The following is an 18689-nucleotide window of genomic DNA, read 5'->3' on the forward strand; positions in this document are numbered from 1 at the left end:
ACAAAAATGCTTATTATCATTCAAGTTCTCTAAACCCATTCAACCATTCAGCCCTTTGCTTTCTGATAAGACTGCCAACAACTATGCCAATTAGTGTCAATTGCAATGTTAAGATTTCCTAACATCTGCACCTGCCTACCCATAAGTGTAGTGGGCAGAAAAAAGTGACTGAGGCTACAAGTTTTAGCTACACCAATCCCTGTTTCTGTGTTAACATTTGCTAAGTCTACAAAAAATTCACCAGTTGGTTAAAAAAAACAATAGTTTCAATAGCAAATAACAACAATAGCAAATAGTTTCTATAGAGGATTTCTATTTGGGGGGGGGAGGGCAGGTTTAGTTATTGTAAACTAGAACACAACATAATATTTTTTTAAACCTTATAAAAATAAAGTTTTATAACTAGGGAACATCTAATCTATAGGAAATTTGATATATATATTTACTTCAAAGTTTCAAAAATGCTAAATTTATGCATTTTGTTTAAACACACAATTAATTTTTTTAAAAGCGAGCCATTCATATTTTGAGTAAGATATTTCTCATTTAAAACAAGGTGTTTCATGACAAAACCAAGGGGGAGGGTGGAGGTGGGGGAGGGTGGGGGGGTTCAACTGGGGTGGGGTGGAGGGATGGGGAGAAAAGGCACACAACTGTAATTGAATAACAATAAAAATTAAAATTATTTAAAAAAATAAAATAAAACAAGGTGTTTGATTAAAATTTCTTTTATAATTTGCAAACCCAAAATTAAAGCACACATAAAAGCACAAAGTATATTTAACATGGAAGAAATCATGAACATCTGGAATTTTATATTAATTATATATGTTCATCTTAATTAAAGTATGTATTTCATCTTTAAAGTTTAACTAATTATTCATAATTTAAAAACATGCAATACTTCTGAAATATTGAGAACAAAATACAACCATTGATTTATCCTCAGATCAAAATGCTTCACTTTGGTTTATTATAATTAGTAGCAACATAGTATTTTAAAATTTTTACAATTAAAGGAAATTGCATGTAAATAAAAGCTACTGGAAGTAATACAGTGGTTAAAACCAGTAAGTTACTAAAAAGAAATAAAAATTGCCTGTCAATACCTAAAAGTATGGAAGATTTATATAATGTAGCACATTCTATCTAGTGTCATTACTTAAATTGTTACTTTTCCTCAACGACTTATTCTTCAGCTCTAGCAAGTAAAATAAATGGTAATTTTACCTGCCAAATTTGGCACAAAAAAGGACAAGCAATTTCATTAACAGAACAATGCTTTCAATATCATTTTTTTCTTTTCCACTCAGTGCCAAATAGAACAATTCAAATCAAGAAATCTAAGCAAAATTACCTCCTCTTGTTGAAGGTTACAGGCTTGAATAAGCAAATAATATGAGGTCTGTCCAGAAAGTATCAAGCCATGTACTATGAAAAATAGACATTTTCTGAACAAGATACAAGAACATTGTACTAGGACAACGATGCCTCAGTCCCCTTCAAAGGAGGCACCTTGGGACCTCACGGAGTTCTCCCAGCATCTTTTCCACTGTTCAAAACACTCTGCAACATCCTTTGTTAGAATCACCATCAGCTGCCCTGTTATATTTTCCTCAATCTCATTGATGGCTGAAATCTCTTCCCTTCAAAGATGATTTTAGTTTTGGGAAAAGCCTGAAGTCGAAAGGTGCCAAATCTGGGCTGTTGAGGGGCTGAGTTCTACATTCTCAAGTGTTCTGCTTGAAGGCCTTCCAGAACTCAGATCACTTTCAACAAATTCTTGACCATCTTTGAAGCATTTGAGCCACATTTTTATTTGTGCTACACTCATTCCATTGCCCCTGAAAGCCTCCTGAATTATCCAATAATTTCTGTAGAGGAATGTTTAAGCTTAATGCAAAATTTGATGCAGATTCGTTTCTCTACTTGCTCGATCATTTTGAATGTCAGGGTCACACAGTACATGTGCTCCCTCAACAGTATCTACTATCCCCACTGACTGGTATAGTTACATCATCATTGTTCACACAGGTACATTCCAGTCCACTCTCCTTGGCTGCCGTGTTACATTGATGTCATGCAAATCGTTCTCATTATATTAACAATGGCTGGAATTTTTCTGGACAGGCCTTGTATATACAGAATGCTAGCAAGGACATCCTCCCTGTAAATCAGTATATTTCTTATATTGAAGCTTCAATCCCAGTTCAACAAAAACAAAACACTTCTACATTGAAGTAGAGTTCTCAATGTATGGTTGCATGTGGTATGAATATATGCTAATTCACAACTCAGTGGAATAGATTAAACCTAAAACACTTGAGTTGGAATAAACTTTTGGTTAAAACATCCATTAATGCACCTAAACCACTTGTGTGGAATGAATCAAAACAATTCTCCAATCTTTGATGTGTTAAACTAATGGAAAAAAACACTCACAACCAGAAAACTTGCCAGTCACCACTCACTCTCATACTTCCTTACTTTTTAGTATCTGGTGATAAACAAAATCATAAATTCTTCTAAATCTTGTTGCAAATATGATCATAAAAACATTAAGCAACAACTCTTCTATTAATCACACTGAACCTGTATGATAAAAGAGATACATTTAAGCCAGTTCTAAGTAATCACTAAATTTTGAAAGCTAAACATGAGCATTTTTGTTCAATTTGGTGGCCACTCACAAGGTTTTCTATGGTTATTGACAACAGAGGATTGTGCTATGTTTAATCTCCAGCTGGTTTCCTTACTCTTGTTCCATATGGCAATGATATATAACAATAGTCAGTAGTTTTAATAAAAAACCAAGTAACAAAATGGGGCAATTGCAACACAGATCCATCATTATGCTAACATGATAAATATAGCTAAGAGCAAATATATCCATGCAGAGCCATGTCCAAAGTCATTTGCACTAAATTGGACAACTTGAAGCAACATCTACTTTTTTTGAGATTTAAACACTGAGTTAGAAACAAATGGCATGTTTTATTTTATAATTTCTTGCTTAGAAATAAAATACCTTAAAAATAAAGAAAACAGCACTGAATCAGAACAGAAACTCCAGTAAGTAGTAATGTCCAGATTATGAATACCCCTTAGTTTTCTTTGCAGCTTTTTGTCATGTGTTCGGAAAAAAATGAGTCTAAATCAAAGAAAGGGAACATTCACTGAGGGCCTAACATCAATCGGGTATTTTAACAAACATTAAACTCATTGAATCCTCAGAACAATCCTAGATGAAGATGTTAACTGCATTTTATAGATGACAAATCTGAGGCTCAAAGAAATTAAAATAACTGCTGGAGGTCCCACAGCTAGCAAAATAGCATTATCCAAACCCGGGTTGATCTCGTAACACTTAACTGAGACAATTTAGGTATTTGTTAACCTTATTTGGAGGGAAAATCCAATAACAAGGATCAATTTTATTGAAAAGAATGGTCACTATAATAATTGGTGTGGTGTTTCTACGATGCCTGGAGTTTTTAACAGTAGAGTATTTATAGATAAGAGAAAGGCTCTAAATGGAGAAGGGAGAGATCCCCCAAAGAGCCTGATTACTTCAGCCCTGCTCCTAACAGTGTAGGCACGCCCTACAGTGGAATAAGGAGGAACTGCAGGCTTCAGGGTCTTGCGAACCTCTTCAGGGTTCTGAAGGTGCAAAGGCGGAGGAGAACGGGACAGCAGTGATTGGCGCCCCCAGTCTCACTTTACAAAATTTCCCAAAGTAAATCACCAGGAGATAAAGATTACCTCTATAACTACCGTCCACTTATTGTGTTGTAGCCTCAAAAAAGGCTTTATAAAATGAGTAATACATTTTAACCACAGAATATTAGAATCAAATTATTAATCAATACTGACAAGTTTTACCAATGTATTTGTATACATTTTATTTTTAGTCTTAATTTTAAAACTTTCCATGAATTTTTCATACAATGGGAAAGAACTGCTTGAAAAGTAAATGGTTTTTTAGGTTCTTTTAAAAAGCAAAATAGCTATATTTTAGAAGGAAGAGACATTGTTTCTTGAGTGCCTACTACATGCCAGCCACTATACAAGAGCTCGTTTGATTTTTTTTAAAACCCTGGAGAATATTAACCCTGTTCTATAGATGAGGAAAATGAAGGCTCAGAAAAGATAACTAACTTCTACTGGTTTTACAGCCACCAGTTTCAGGACTGGTATTTAAACTTAAGTTCATCCGGCCCTGACTGGTGTGGCTCAGTGGGTTGAGTGCCAGCCTGAGAACCAAAGGGTCACCAGTTCAATTCCCAGCCTAGGGCACATGCCTGGGTTGCAGGCCAAGTCCCCAGCAGCTGGTGTATGAGAGGCAACCACACATTGATGTTTCTCTCTCTCTTTCTCCCTTCCTTCCCCTCTCTAAAAATAAATAAATAAAATCTTTTAAAAAAAATAAACTTACATACATCTGATTTTCAGCTTTCTCCTATTTACCAGTATTTATACAAAATACTACTACTGCCATGGCTAAGAGATGCTAAGTAACTTTTCCAGTTACATAACTGCTAAGTGACTGGTAAGGTTGTTCTCCTTCCTTCCAAAAACTTTTATTTTCAATACAGTGTGACATTGTTCTCCACACCTCCTTACCTAGACCCAGACTAAAGCTGTTAGTGAATGCTGATAGTTAATTTTTACAACTGAACATAATGGAGAAAGAATACAATTGCCTATGTCCTATATCCAATGTAATTGATGTTTCTTTTCAATAAGATGGCCCATTTCTCAGAATAAAATATGTGATAACTGTAATACGTTACATAACTACTTCAAATATTACAAATATGGTTTCCTAACAACTTATCTTACAAATTGATATAAAAGAAAATTTACAAAGGTTAAATCCTTTGCGCCTGATATTTTATGTTTTACCAAGATTTTTAGGGCATTTGCAAGAAAAAGAAAATTCTGCAGAACCAAGGAATTCTGTACTCAAAGGCAGAACCACTAAAGAACACCTTAAATAAATTGCATCCATATTGTTTTTAATTAATAAATTTACCTAGATTATTAAAATATTCCTGAGCCATATGTACATAATTCTCCTAACTCCAGGATTTCCACAAAATAGTCATCAGTCCAAATATGTAATCAAGAACACTCAGATAAATTCTCAACAATATATTGGCCCTTTCAATGAAATGCCTTTCTGATTTAGTGGTGATATTGCTCAAAGTATTTTTAAAATCTTGTTTTTAGTAAGCCTTTGTTGATCTTTTTTCCCACATTTTCAATGGTTATATATTTCTGACCACTGAGTTTTAGAAATTGACGCAGATGTATAGAACTGGGTTTGGTCAGTAAGATGGGAAAGATCAGTTATGTCTAAGCAACATGGCAGAAATACAAACCTGAGTTTCTAGAGATTCTTAGATGGAATATTGAAATAAGACACCAAAAAATTAATGAGATTATATTAGTATGCAATTTTCAGTGTGATCTGTGGCTTTGAAAAACTTTTAGGCTTGCAGAGTCTACATTAACTTTGTCTTTCCATGAAAAGGAAAGTAATAAGAAGGTAAAGAGTATTTAGGATTTTTATACAAACAAATCAGGATGTTAGAGCAAGAGAAACGTTTAGAGATACAAACCTGTGCCCATGAGTGAACATCCCAACCCCCCTGAAGCATTTCATCCTTAAATACAACAAATGGCTAAATTCTGGAAGAGATCACAATCCCCTGAAATGTAATTAAAATTGTGGGCATAGAAGATAAAAGCTGCCTTGATGATAACGCCTGCAAAACCCTGAACACAATAACAGGAAAAAAAGAAAGAGCACTATTTTCAGGGTAAATTCCAGTAGCTATTCTAATGAAATGTGAAGGTCTAGGGGTAATTTTTTAAAACCCCAAATATTAGTAGTAGAATACATTTTTAAAATATATCATTTTATTTTAGAAAATGTTTTCATTTTTTCAACGTACTTATTGAAAGTATGCCATGAGCCATGCACTGTAGGCAGAGTAAAGCAAAACACAGTATTATTTGATTTATGGCAACCTTGTTAGCTGATTTTCTGTTTTAGTGGTTAATATTACAAGCTCTGCAACAACCACCCCATTAATATAACCAGTTGCTAGCTTTCACCTTATACCAGCATTCCAATTTCAGGTTTAGAGAATTATTCCATATTTTTGTTGACACCTCTCATAAGCAAAACACACAAACAGCTTCTCTAATGTCTGACAGAGATCTATTCCACAGATCGCTGACTCCCACCAATAACCAGCACTCATACAAAAGGCAACTCAGGGAAGAAAGCTGTGTTTTCTTAATAATAACAGTTGTGTAAACATAAGGTTTTCTCAGTTAAAGGGAAACCAACATCAAAAAGCAGTAAAACATAGAACCCTAAACCCCTCTTTCTTTGAAGAAACCTGTTTGAAGCGAGGTGTTTCTAGTTGTGGGTGAATGAAATGAGAATTCGGCCGCAACCAACGGACACCCAGTCGTATGAAAGACTAATTAAATCCATCTGAGAAGCTGCATCGAAAACTGCCTCACGCAATTCAAAGGAAAGCCCTAGTCTGTCTTTCGCGAAGACATCAAAACCTTCGGTCGCAAACGCTGCACACTGAGGCTCAACAACAATGTTATTTTTATGAACTACAAAGCTCCATAAAAGTAATGTTAAGAGTTTACACTATTTCAATACTAAAATATCAGAGTTAAGGCACAACAGTTTTACTTCTCATTATGTGAAATTTCTTTCTGGCCTCAACTCTAGTTTTGCAGATTTTGTAAGAACTTAAAAGAAAAAACAAACCAGGAGATGCATGAATATTTAAAGTGTTTCATGTATTTCTGAGTGGAACTGGTTAAAAAAAATAATGAAATAATTAGCCATGGTTGCACAGTTAACCTTTTCCTGATACATAAAGCCAGAAGTTCAAAACTTTAAACATACTGGCTTGACAAAAATATTCCACTGAACAGCCATTATTTGGACCATGAAGTGATAAAAGAAAGTTAAATTCAGAATTTGGACTATCATCCCAAGAGAATAAAGTAGTCTTAGTACCTATCTACCAAGCCTTTCTAACTTTCTGTAATTGGTTATGGTGAGCTCATATGATCATACTGAGCAATCACACCTTTTCTTAACGAACACTATTAGATGTGACAGTAGGCGACAAGCTCCCTAAATAGGGAAAATTCAATACTTCAACTTTTTTTTTGCAATATATATATATAGGGAAAAGTGACAATGAATGTTAACTAGACTTGTGATGATCATTTTGCAACATATACAAATATTGAATCCTTATTTTGTGCACAGTTGCTAAAATTACAATTTCTTCACCTTGCAGAGAGCTCAATAAATAGAGAAGGACTAGCCATCAGGAGACCTAGGACTTCTTGCTTTGCTCTCTTTATTTACCAAGCAACCTTGGGTGAGTCACTCAATCTTCCAGGCCGAATATGTTCTTCACTGTTCAATGAGGAGTTGGCCTAGGGGAGCCAAATTCTTATAACTCCTGAAAAACAGTATGGAGGTGCCTCAAAAAATTAAAAATAGAAGTACATATGGAGATGCCTCAAAAAATTAAAAATAGAAGTACATATGATCCAGCAGTTTCACTTCTGGGTATTTTTCTGAAGGAAATGAAAACATTAACTTGAAAAGATATATGCACCCCTATGTCCCTTGCAGCACACCCACAATAGCCAATATATGGAAACAACCTAAGTATCCAGCAATGGATGAGCGGATAACGAAATGTGATACACATACATATACACACAGAATAAAATATTATTCAGCCATAAAAAAAGAAAATACTGCTATTTGAAAGAACATGTGTGAATCCTGAGGGCATTATGCTAAGTAAAACAAGTCACAGAGAGACACATGCCACATATGATCTCACTTACATGTGGAATATAAATAAATGAATAGATAAAAAAATAAAAACAAGCTCATAGATACAGGGAACAGACTGGTTGCTGGTAGGGGTAGGGGTGGGTAAAATTGGAGAAGAGGGGGCCTTAAAAGATACAACTTCTGCTCGGTGGATGGAGCACTGGCCTGTGAACCAAAGGGCCACCAGTTTGATTCTCAGGGCACATGCCTGGGTTGCAGGCCAGGTCCCCGGTGAGGGGCATGTGAGAGGCAACCACACATTGATATTTCTCTCCCTCTCTTTCTCCCTTCCTTCCCCCCTCTCTAAAAATAAATACATTTAAAAAAAGGTACAACTTCTAGTTATAAAATAAATAAGGCAAGAGGATATAACATACTGCTTGGTGACTATAGTTAATACTACTATATTCCATATATGAAGGCTGCTAAGAGAGTAATCTTAAAAGTTCTCATCACAAGAAAAAAAGTGTGTAACTATGTGTGGTAACAAATGTTAACTAGACTTGTGGGGATCATATTGCAATATATACAAACATTGAATCATTATATTGTACACCTAAATTATTTATGTCATTTAAACCTCCATTTTAGAAATTAATTAAAGCAAAACCAAAAGAATTGTATACTCAATGAAGCATTATTTAAAGTAAAGGAGTGAAGGTATGCAGAGAAAAAAAAAGAGTTTTTTCAACGGGGATAAAGAAAAAGGCGGTCGCTGAGCAGCGACGCCAGCAGAGGCAGAGCTGGCCTGGGGCGCAGCGCAGCCTTTATGTCAGCCTCAGGTACGTAAGCCAGACCGTGTCTCGCTGTGACTGTATTACAGTACATAAACACTGAGGATAGGTATGCTAGTTTATTACAAGTCTCTGAACTTTAGAAATAGTCACAATAAATAGGGTATAAGATGATTTTCAGAACTGCAATAAGAAATTTCGTGAAATATTATGTATTTTATTTTTCATCTCTAAAATTTCACTCCTCATCTGCCTTCTGTAGGTCTCAGCTTGGTCATTATTTCATCTTCAAGCCTTCCACAACCACCTCCATGACCAGGTTAGAGCTCCCCCAGCTGTTATCCACGGTGCCCGTCTCTCCCTGTCATCACTCACCTATTGTACTCGACTGACACAACCTTTGTCCTTGTCACCCTCAAGAGATCACAGATTTGCCCTGGCCAGGTGGCTCAGTTGGTTGGAGCACTATTCTGTACACCAAAATGCTACAGGTTTGATTCCTGGTCAGGGCACAAACCAAGATTGCAAGTTTGATCCAGGTCAGGGCAACTGTTTGGCGTTTCCCTCTTTCTCTCTCTCTCTCCCCCTCCCTCCCTCTTTCCTACCCCACTCTTTTTCTCCCTCTCCCTTCCTCCTTTCCTCTCTCTCTCCAATCGATAAACATCCTTGGGTGGGGATTTTAAAAAAGAGAGATGACATATTCTACTAGGAGTCAGATGTTATCTCTCTTGATTATTATTGGTTCTCCAGAACCTATGTCATAGGAGGTACTCAATAAACAGCTATTAAACTATAATACAACTGAGATGACAAATGTGCAATGGATATGAATCTATCAAAATTCATCTAATGGTTGAACCACTCAGCAAAGGCACTTCAACAGACTGCTTGACTGTTTATTTATAAATAAGTTTGAGGGGACAATACCATACCAAAATGAATAAAATATTTTTAAGTAAAGATAGAAAATAAATGTATATATATGGTAGAAGTTTTACCAGTGCCCATAATATGATACTAGACTACTATGGATATTTTATAATGGTTTATAAAGTTGAACTGATTCAACCTCAATTTCTGGTGTTAATATTGAAAGTTTTATTCTAAATAAAATGCTACAGAAAGTGGCTGAAACCAGGGAATTACTAAAATCACTTGAAGTCTTAATTATAGTATTTGCCAACTCTAATATGGTAACAAACAATACCATTTAGCGTTTTTCATTTCCAAAGTAAGTGGGTTTTACAACTTATTTTTTTCCTTCATTTAGTCTCATAATAAGTTACTTGACTCTTGAGCACTCTTGAACATGATTGAGTCATTCAAGAGGCTAAGGTACAACCGTGCACCCAAATGACAAGTAATTTTCCAGATTACATGGGCAGGAGCCTCACTTTTTAATGAAAATTCAGTGCTAGGTTCAAAAGGATAGTACCATGCCCACTGAACAAGGCTGCATTTTAAAAATAAACAAGCTGTGCAAGGTTACTCATCAGACTTGATTTTTTCCACAACCTCATTTGTCTGACCCCCTCCTATTAGACATCAACTTGATTTGACTGAGTTTTCTTTGAAAGGATAGTCTTTAGCTTCAGGTAATGTCATCACATTGTAAAGCAAGTTACTTTTGGATCTTCTTCCCTAAAGCAAGTATAGGGGAAAATAGTATCATCCCACAGTGATGTTTTAGGAGCCATGAAACTCACTGTAAATTCTTAGACCCCAAGCAATATTTTTGGAGTAAGCTCTCCCTACCTTTTGCTTTTGCTATTCTCTAACTCTTCTATATAGTAATCTCTCTGGTGCTTTACACACCTAAAGAAGGCTAAATGAGATGCTGTCATAGGGGCTCCCCAAATCTGTTCTGACCCAATTGCCTTTCTGTCACTCACGGTACAGTTGTTTCTTTGCTTTTCTAGTTTCTTACTTTAGGTCAATGTCTAAACATAGACAATTAAGTAATTGCCAGCAACCACCTCCCAGTTCAAAGTGCTAACTGTAGGAGTTTAAGTAATTGCACTTATACAGGATAGGGAAAAAGTAAGCTTAAAGTCGTGAGTATGCAAAACATAGTCTATTCTTGTAGTGTTATTTATTAATTATTGTATTATTTTCCACATGAAAACTGTAATCCTACTTTTGCCTCGTCCTGTATGTGTAATGCCAGAACTGTTTATTCAATGAGCCAGCTGCTCATGTTGAATATTTCCTTAGATGGCCTACGCATTGCAAGAGTTTTTTGGTAGGTGACTAAAATTCCATTTTTCAACAGTCCCACATATTCCAGACCCTTCCACTGCACAATTTTGAAACCTCCCTTGTGTGTGTCTGTGTGTGTGTGTGTTTAAGAATACGTGATACACATATAGGATTCAAAATTCAAAAAGTTTTCAGGGACATGTTATAAATCTCTGTATCTTTCTCTCTCACTGTTGTCATGGGGTCAGCCATCCAGGCCCCCATTTCAAAGGCAATTATGGTTATCAGTTTTGTGTAGCTCCTTCCAAAGATATACTATCCACATAACAAGCATAAACACATATATTCTTTTTTAAGTACATTTGATTGATTATACTACTACAGTAGTCCAATTTTTTCTCCCTTTTATATCCCTCCTCCCAGCACCTCCCTCCCTCCAGCATTCTGCCCTTTTAATTCACATCCATGGTTCAGACATATAAGTACATAATGGGTTCTCCACTTCCTACACTATTCTTAACCTCCCCCTATCTATTCTGTGCCTACCAATTAGGCTTCTTATTCCCTGTACCTTTTCCTCCTTCTCCCCCCATGCCCTCTCTGCTGATAACCCTCCATGTGATCTCCATTTCTGTGGTTCTGTTCCTGTTCTAGTTGTTTGCTTAGTTTGTTTTTATTTTTTTATGTTCAGTTGATGATAGTTGTGAGTTTCTTGTCAATTTACTCTTCATAGTTTTGATCATTTTCATCTTCTTAGATTAGTCCCTTTAACATTTCATATAATAAGGGCTTGGTAATGATGAACTCCTTGAACTTGACCTTATCTGAGAAGCACTTTAACTGCCCTTCCATTCTAAATGATAGCTTTGCTGGAGAGAGTAATCCTGGACATAGGTCCTTGCTTTTCATGACTTTGAATACTTCTTTCCAGCCCCTTCTTGCCTGTAAGGTCACTTTGGAGAAATCAGCTGACAGTCTTATGGGAACTCCTTTGTAGGTAACTGTCTCCTTTTTTCTTTCTGCTTTTAAGATTCTCTCTTTATCTTTCGTCTTTGGTAAAGTAATTATGATGTGCCTTGGTATGTTCCTCCTGGGTCCAACCTCTTTGGGACTCTCTGAGATTCCTGGACTATCTGGAAGTCTTTTTTTTTTTTTTTTTTTTTTTTTTTTTGCCAGATTGGGGAAGTTTTCCTTCATTATATTTTCAAATAAGTTTTCAATTTCTTCTTCTTCCTCTTCTCCTTCTGTCATCCCTATGATTCAGATGCTGGAACATTTAAAATTGTCCCAGAGGTTCCTAACTCTCTCGTCATTTTTTATTTATTATTATTCTTTCTTCATTCTGTTCTGGTTCAATGTTCATTTCTTCCTTTTATTCCAAATCATTGCTTTGAGTCCCAGTTTCCTTCCCTTCATTGTTAGTTCCCTGTATATTTTTCATTATTTCACTTTTCTTTTTTTTTGTTGTTTTTTTTTTGTTTTTTTTTTAAATATATTTATTGATTATGCTATTACAGTTGTCCCATTTCCGCCCCCCACTCCACTCCACCCTGCCCACCCCGCTCCCTCCCACATTCCCCCCCCATAGTTCATGTCCATGGGTCATACTTATAAGTTCTTTGGCTTCTACATTTCCTACACTATTTTTACCCTCCCCTTGTCTATTTTCCACCTATCATCTATGCTACTTAATCTCTGTACCTTTACCCCCCTCTCCCCCTCCCACTCCCTTATTGACAACCCTCATGTTCTAGTTGTTTGCCTAGTTTGCTCTCATTTTTGTTTTATGTGTGGTCGTTAATAACTGTGAGTTTGCTGTCATTTTTACTGTTCCTATTTTTGATCTTCTTTTTCTTAGGTAACTCCCTTTAACATTTCATATAATAAGGGCTTGGTGATGATGAGCCTCTTCAACTTGACCTTATCTGAGAAGCACTTTATCCTCCCTTCCATTCTAAATGATAGCTTTGCTGGATACAGTAATCTTGGATGTAGGTCCTTGCGTTTAATCTTGGGTAATGTAATTATGATGTGCCTTGTTGTGTTCCTCCTTGGGTCCAGCTTCTTTGGGACTCTCTGAGCTTCCTGGACTTCCCGGAAGTCTATTTCCTTTGCCAGATCGGGGAAGTTCTCCATTATTTGTTCAAATAAGTTTTCAATTTTTTGTTCTTCCTCTTCTCCTTCTGGCACCCCTATAATTCGGATGTTGGAACATTTCAAGGTGTCCTGGAGGTTCCTAAGCCTCTCCTCATTTTTCCAAGTTCTTGTTTCTTCATTCTTTTCTGGTTGGATGTTTGTTTCTTCCTTCTGGTCCATACCATTGATTTGAGTCCCAGTTTCCTTCTCATCACTATTGGTTCCCTGTACATTTTCCTTTGTTTCTCTTAGCATAGGCTTCATTTTTTCATCTGTTTTTCGAATAGATTCAACCAAGTCTGTGAGCATATTGATAACCAGTGCTTTGAACTGTGCATCCGATAGGTTGGCTATCTCTTCGTCACTTAGTTGTATTTTTTCTGGAGCTTTGAAGTGTTCTGTCATTTGGGCCATTTTTTTTTTTTTTTTTTTTTTTTGTCTTGGCACGTCTGTTACTTTAAGGGGCGGAGCCTTAGGTGTTCACCGGGGCGGGGTAATGCTGGTCGCTGCGCTGTGATGCTGTACGTGGGGGCGGGGCCAAGAGGGAGCAATGGCGCCCGCTTCACTCTCCTCCGGATTTCAGTCTTTCACTCCGCTACCCACAATCAAACTGGGCCCCTCTGGTGCTGGTTCCCGAGTAAGTGGGCCTGTGCACACTCTAGGCCCCTGTGGGTCTCTCCAACAACCTCTCCTGTGAGGCTGGGAGTCTCTCCTGCCGCCCCAACCCCCAGGGGCGCTTTCAATCAGAGGTTTGAGGCTTTATTTCCCCGAGCTGGAGCCCTGGGTTGCGCAGCGGTCTGCTTCTCTGCCCGCCCTTAGTCCGGTTTATCTGTGGGCGAATGTGGTGCCGCAAGGTGCTACCCGCCACTCTGCCTGCCCCACTCTCCGCCACTCTGAGTCCGGCCCTCTGGGTTTATCTGTGCAAATGTGGGGCCGCAGGGTCTGCTAGTGCTCGGACTGCCTGCGCCATTTGTCCCACACTCCGCCAGTCTCAGTCCCGCCACAGCCACGAGAGTCCTCTCCACCCCAGTGCCGTCTCCGCCCCTCCTACCAGTCTGGATGAATGATTATTTTCTGTTTCCTTGGTGTTGGTCCCCCTTGCTGTTCGATTCTCTGTCAGTTCTGGTTGTGCGAGGAGGCGCAGTGTGTCTACCTACGCCGCCATCTTGGTTCTCCATTATTTCACTTTTCATAGTGAAAAAGGCTATTTCATAGCTTTCACTTCTTCCTATTTTGCATCCATACTCATTCATTTCTTTGTGCATCCTGATTACCAGTGTTTTGAACTCTGCATCTGATAGGTTGGCTATCTCCTCATCATTTAGTTCTTCTTCTGGAGTTTTCATCTGTTCTTTTATTCAGGTCATATTTCTTTATCTGGGTGTACCTGTTACATTGTAAGGGGTAGAGCCTTAGAGATTCACCAGGGTGGGGCAACCTACATCACTGTGTTTTGGTGCTGTATGTGGGGAAAGGGTGCAAGAGGGAACAATGCCATTTGCTAGCTTGCTCGGCTCTCGACCCACTTTCAGTCACTTCTCTTGCTTCCCACAAGCAGATTGTGCCCTTTCAGGTGCTGATTTCCAAGTGGATGGGTTTGTGCAGGTCTAGAATCCTGTGGGCCCCTCCAATGGACTCTCATGTGAGACTGTGTATTTCCTCCACTGCCACAAACCCCAAAGGTTTTTTGAGTCAGAGTTTTTGAGGCTTTATTTCCCCGTGCTGGAACCCTGCATAGCATGGTCTGTCTCTCTTTCCAGTTCTTCCTTCTTGTTTGTACCCATGCAAATGTGGAATATCCCAGTCCACCAGTCACTGCCTTCCCTACCCCTGTCCACCACCCACTGCTTTGTTGTGTCCTCACTGCCCTGGCCTCCTGTCTCTTTTTCTTCTACCAGTCTGGATGAATGTTTCTTTAACTCCTTGGTTGTTGGATTTCCATACAGTTTGATTTTCTGGCAGTTATGGTTGTTTTTTGTTTTTAAATTGGTTGTTATCCTTTTTGGTTGTGCAAGGTAGCAAAGTGTATCTACCTATGCCTCCATCTTGGCCGGAAGCCCACAGAAAAATTAACATATATATTCTTTTTTACACAAATAAATGTACGTTTCTTTTGTCACTTCATAAATTAGCACATAGAGCATGCTCAAATCTTTTTTAATGACTACACAGAGGTTCATGTTATGGACATACCACAATGATTTAATTATCGCATTGTGAGGGGCATTTCAGTTATTTTCAATCTTCTGCTATTAGAGCAATGCTGCCATGAACATTCTCGTACATGTAAACATACCTGATAGTATAACTTCATTTTGTTAAATTGTTTTCCATGAAGGCTATATAATTTATCCTCTCACAAATAATGTATAAGGGCCTATTTTCCTACAACCTTATAAAATTAGGGAATTATCAAATTTTTCATCTTTGCCAAAATACTGGTGAAAAATGGAACCATGTTCTACTTAACCTTGAATTTCTCTGTGTGGTTTATCACAATTTCACATATGTGCAGAAGCAATTTATATGTCCTTTGCTGTAAACTGTTATCTCAAAACCTTTCACCTGGGTTGTTGGTCTTTTTCACATTGAATTGTAATTCTTTGTATACTAAGAACATTCCCCCCTCTTTTTTTTTTTCACTGAAATGAGCAACAAAATTTCCCTCTGGCCTGTTGGTTTTACTTACAATGGTTTTATATTTCTTGGGAGAAAAATGTAACATTTTAAAGAGCAATTACCAGGACTTAATTTCCTAGTAATTTTTTTCTCAAGGGCAAAATAATTTTATCAAGAAAATAAAGGTTTCAGCTAAAGTGAAAATCTTGTTAAACCAATATTATGCTTTTCTGTTAAAAAATTCAGCACTGGCTGTTGTGGCTCAGTGGATTGAGTGCTGACCTGTGAACCAAAGGGTCGCAGGTTAAATTCCCAGTTAGGGCACATGCCTCAGTTGTGGGCCAGGTCCCAGGTTGCAACCACACATCAATGTTGCTCTCTTCTTTCTCCCTCCCTTCCCCTCTCTCTAAAAATCAATGAATAAAATCTTTTAAAAAATAAAAATAAAAAAATCATCAATAGAAAGTATTTTCCTAAAATAGGATACAGTTTTTTGCTTCTTTATTTAGTATACTTTTTATAATTGGAAGGAAGGGAATTCAAAAACATTAATCTAACAAGAGAAGTTGTTTATATAATTATAACATTTATTATTGGTTGTCAAAATGAAACAATTAAAAAAGACTTTAAACATAAAATAAGCATAATATCAAAAATTATCTTAATTTTCTATCGTGTGCTGTAAGAAAATTTTCTAAATAGAATTGCAGTCCTTTATTATAAGCCTCTAATAGTACTACACTATTCATTTTTAAAGGCTACTATGAAAATATTCTTTTCTTTACCTGACAGGCTAATGCTCAATTAAGCTACACATTTTAACAAAAAGCCTACATTAGGTATAAATATAGTAGTGAAATGAACTTGTTTGCTCATATCCTTTTTATGTTCAAGAATAAGAGTCTATTCTAAAAATTGAGCTATTAGAGTGACTTCTGGCCAAGATGGAGGTGTAGGCAGATACACTGTACCTCCTCCCATAACCAAAGGACAGCAATGAATTTAAAAACAAATAACAAGCAGAACTCACAGAAAATCAAACAGTATGGAAGTTTGACAACCAAGGAGTTAAAGAAACAACATTCAACCAGACTGGTAGGAGGGGCAGAGACAGGCAGCCAGGACAGAGAGGACTCATGGCAAGGAAATAGCTGGAGGACCAGGGCAGGCAGCAGCTGGTGAATCTGACTGTCTGACATTTGTGTACGGATGAACGGGGAGTAACAACTGGGAAGAAAGACAGACTGCACAACCCAGGGTTCCAGCACAGAGAAATAAAGCCTCAAATCTCTGATTGTAAAAACCTGTGGGGGTTCAGTTGGTGGGAGAAACTCCCAGCCTCACAGGAGAGTTTGTTGGAGAGATCCACAGGGTCCTAGAATATACACCAAACCACCCACATGGGAATCACCACCACAAAGGCCCAATTTGCTTGTGGGTAGTTGCGGAAGTGACTTAAAGCTGGCAGAGAGCTGAACAAGCAGCTATGCTCCCTCTCAGATCCCTCCCCTACATACAGCACCACATCACAGAGACATGGGTTGCCTTGCCCTGGCAAGTACCTAAGGCTCCACCCCTTACTACATTAACAGCCACACAGAGACAAAAACAAAATTGCCCAAATGCTAGAGCAGATAAAATCTCCATAAAAAATACAACTAAGCAATGAAGAGATAGCCAGCCTATCAGATGCACAGTTCAAAATGCTGGTAATCATTATGCTCACAGAATTGGTTGAGCGGGGCCCCAAAATAGAGGAAAAAGTGAAGGCTATGAAAAGTGAAATAAAGGAAAATGTACACAGAACCAACAGTGACGGGAAGGAAACCAGGACTCAAATCAACGGTTTGGAGCAGAAGGAAGAAATAAACATTCAACTACAACACAATGAAGTAAGAAGAATTCAAAAAAATGAGGAAAGTATTATGAACCTCCAGGACAACTTTAAACATTCTTAACCAACATCTGAATCATAGGGGTGCTAGAAGGAGAAGAGGAAGAGCAAGAAATTGAAAATTTATTTGAAAACATAATGAAGGAGAACTTCCACAACTTGGTGAAGGAAATAGACTTCCAGGAAGTCCAGGAAGCTCAGAGAGTCCCAAAGAAGTTGGACCCAAGGAGGAACACACCAAGGAACATCATAATTACATTACCTAAGATGAAAGATAGAGAATCTTAAAAGCAGCAAGAAAAAAGGAGATAGTTACCTACAAAGGAGTTCCCATAAGACTACTACCTGACTTCTCAAAAGAAACCTTACAGACAAGAAGGGGCTGGAAAGAAGTATTCCAAGTCATGAAAAGCAACGACCTACATCCAGGATTACTCTATCCAGCAAAGCTATCATTTAGAATGGAAGGGCAGTTAAAGTGCTTCTCAGATAAGGTCAAGTTAAAGGAGCTCATCATCACCAACCCCTTATCATAAGAAATGTTAAAGGGACATATCTAAGAAAAAGATCAAAAATATGAACAGTAAAATGACAAAAACCCACAACTATCAACAACCGATCCTAAAAAAAAAAAAAAAAAAAAGAGAGAGAGAGACTCCCGGCCAAGATGGACGCGTATGTTGACACACTGTGCCTCCTCGCACAACCAAAAGAAGGACAAAAACAATTTAAAACAAAAAACAACCAGAACTGACAGAAAATTGAACTGTATGGAAGTGCAACAACCAAGGAGTGAAGAAGAAACATTCTTCCACACCTGTAGGAGGGGCAGAGACTCTCAGATGGGCTGAGAGGACTCCCAGCAAGGTGGTGGCTGGAGGACCCAGTGAGGTGGAGCAGGGTGGGCAAGGCTGCAGCTGGCCAGCAAGGAGTACCTGGCGGATCCCACGAGGTGGTGGCTGGCAGACCTGGCAGTCCCACATCTGCATGCAGATAAACTGGGAGGAACAAAGTGGGAGTGAAACAGACCACGCAACCCAGAGTTCCAGCATGGAAAAATAAAACCTCAAACAACTGATTGAAAACCCCGTGGGGGTTGAGGAGGCAGCAGGAGAAACTCCCAGCCTCACAGGAGAGTTCGTTGGAGAGACCCACAGGGTCCCAGAACATACACAAACCCACCCGCACAGGAATCAGCACCAGAAAG

At 38.0% G+C, this 18689-nt stretch overlaps 1 protein-coding gene across 2 annotated transcripts in view; it reads right to left on the minus strand.

The window, feature by feature from the left end:
• Positions 1 to 18689, minus strand: part of PCCA (propionyl-CoA carboxylase subunit alpha) — a 473714-nt gene that overhangs the window by 135995 nt on the left and 319030 nt on the right. The window lies entirely within an intron of this gene.

The sequence above is a fragment of the Desmodus rotundus genome, chromosome 13, assembly GCF_022682495.2.
Source record: "Desmodus rotundus isolate HL8 chromosome 13, HLdesRot8A.1, whole genome shotgun sequence".
Lineage (NCBI taxonomy): Eukaryota > Metazoa > Chordata > Mammalia > Chiroptera > Phyllostomidae > Desmodus > Desmodus rotundus.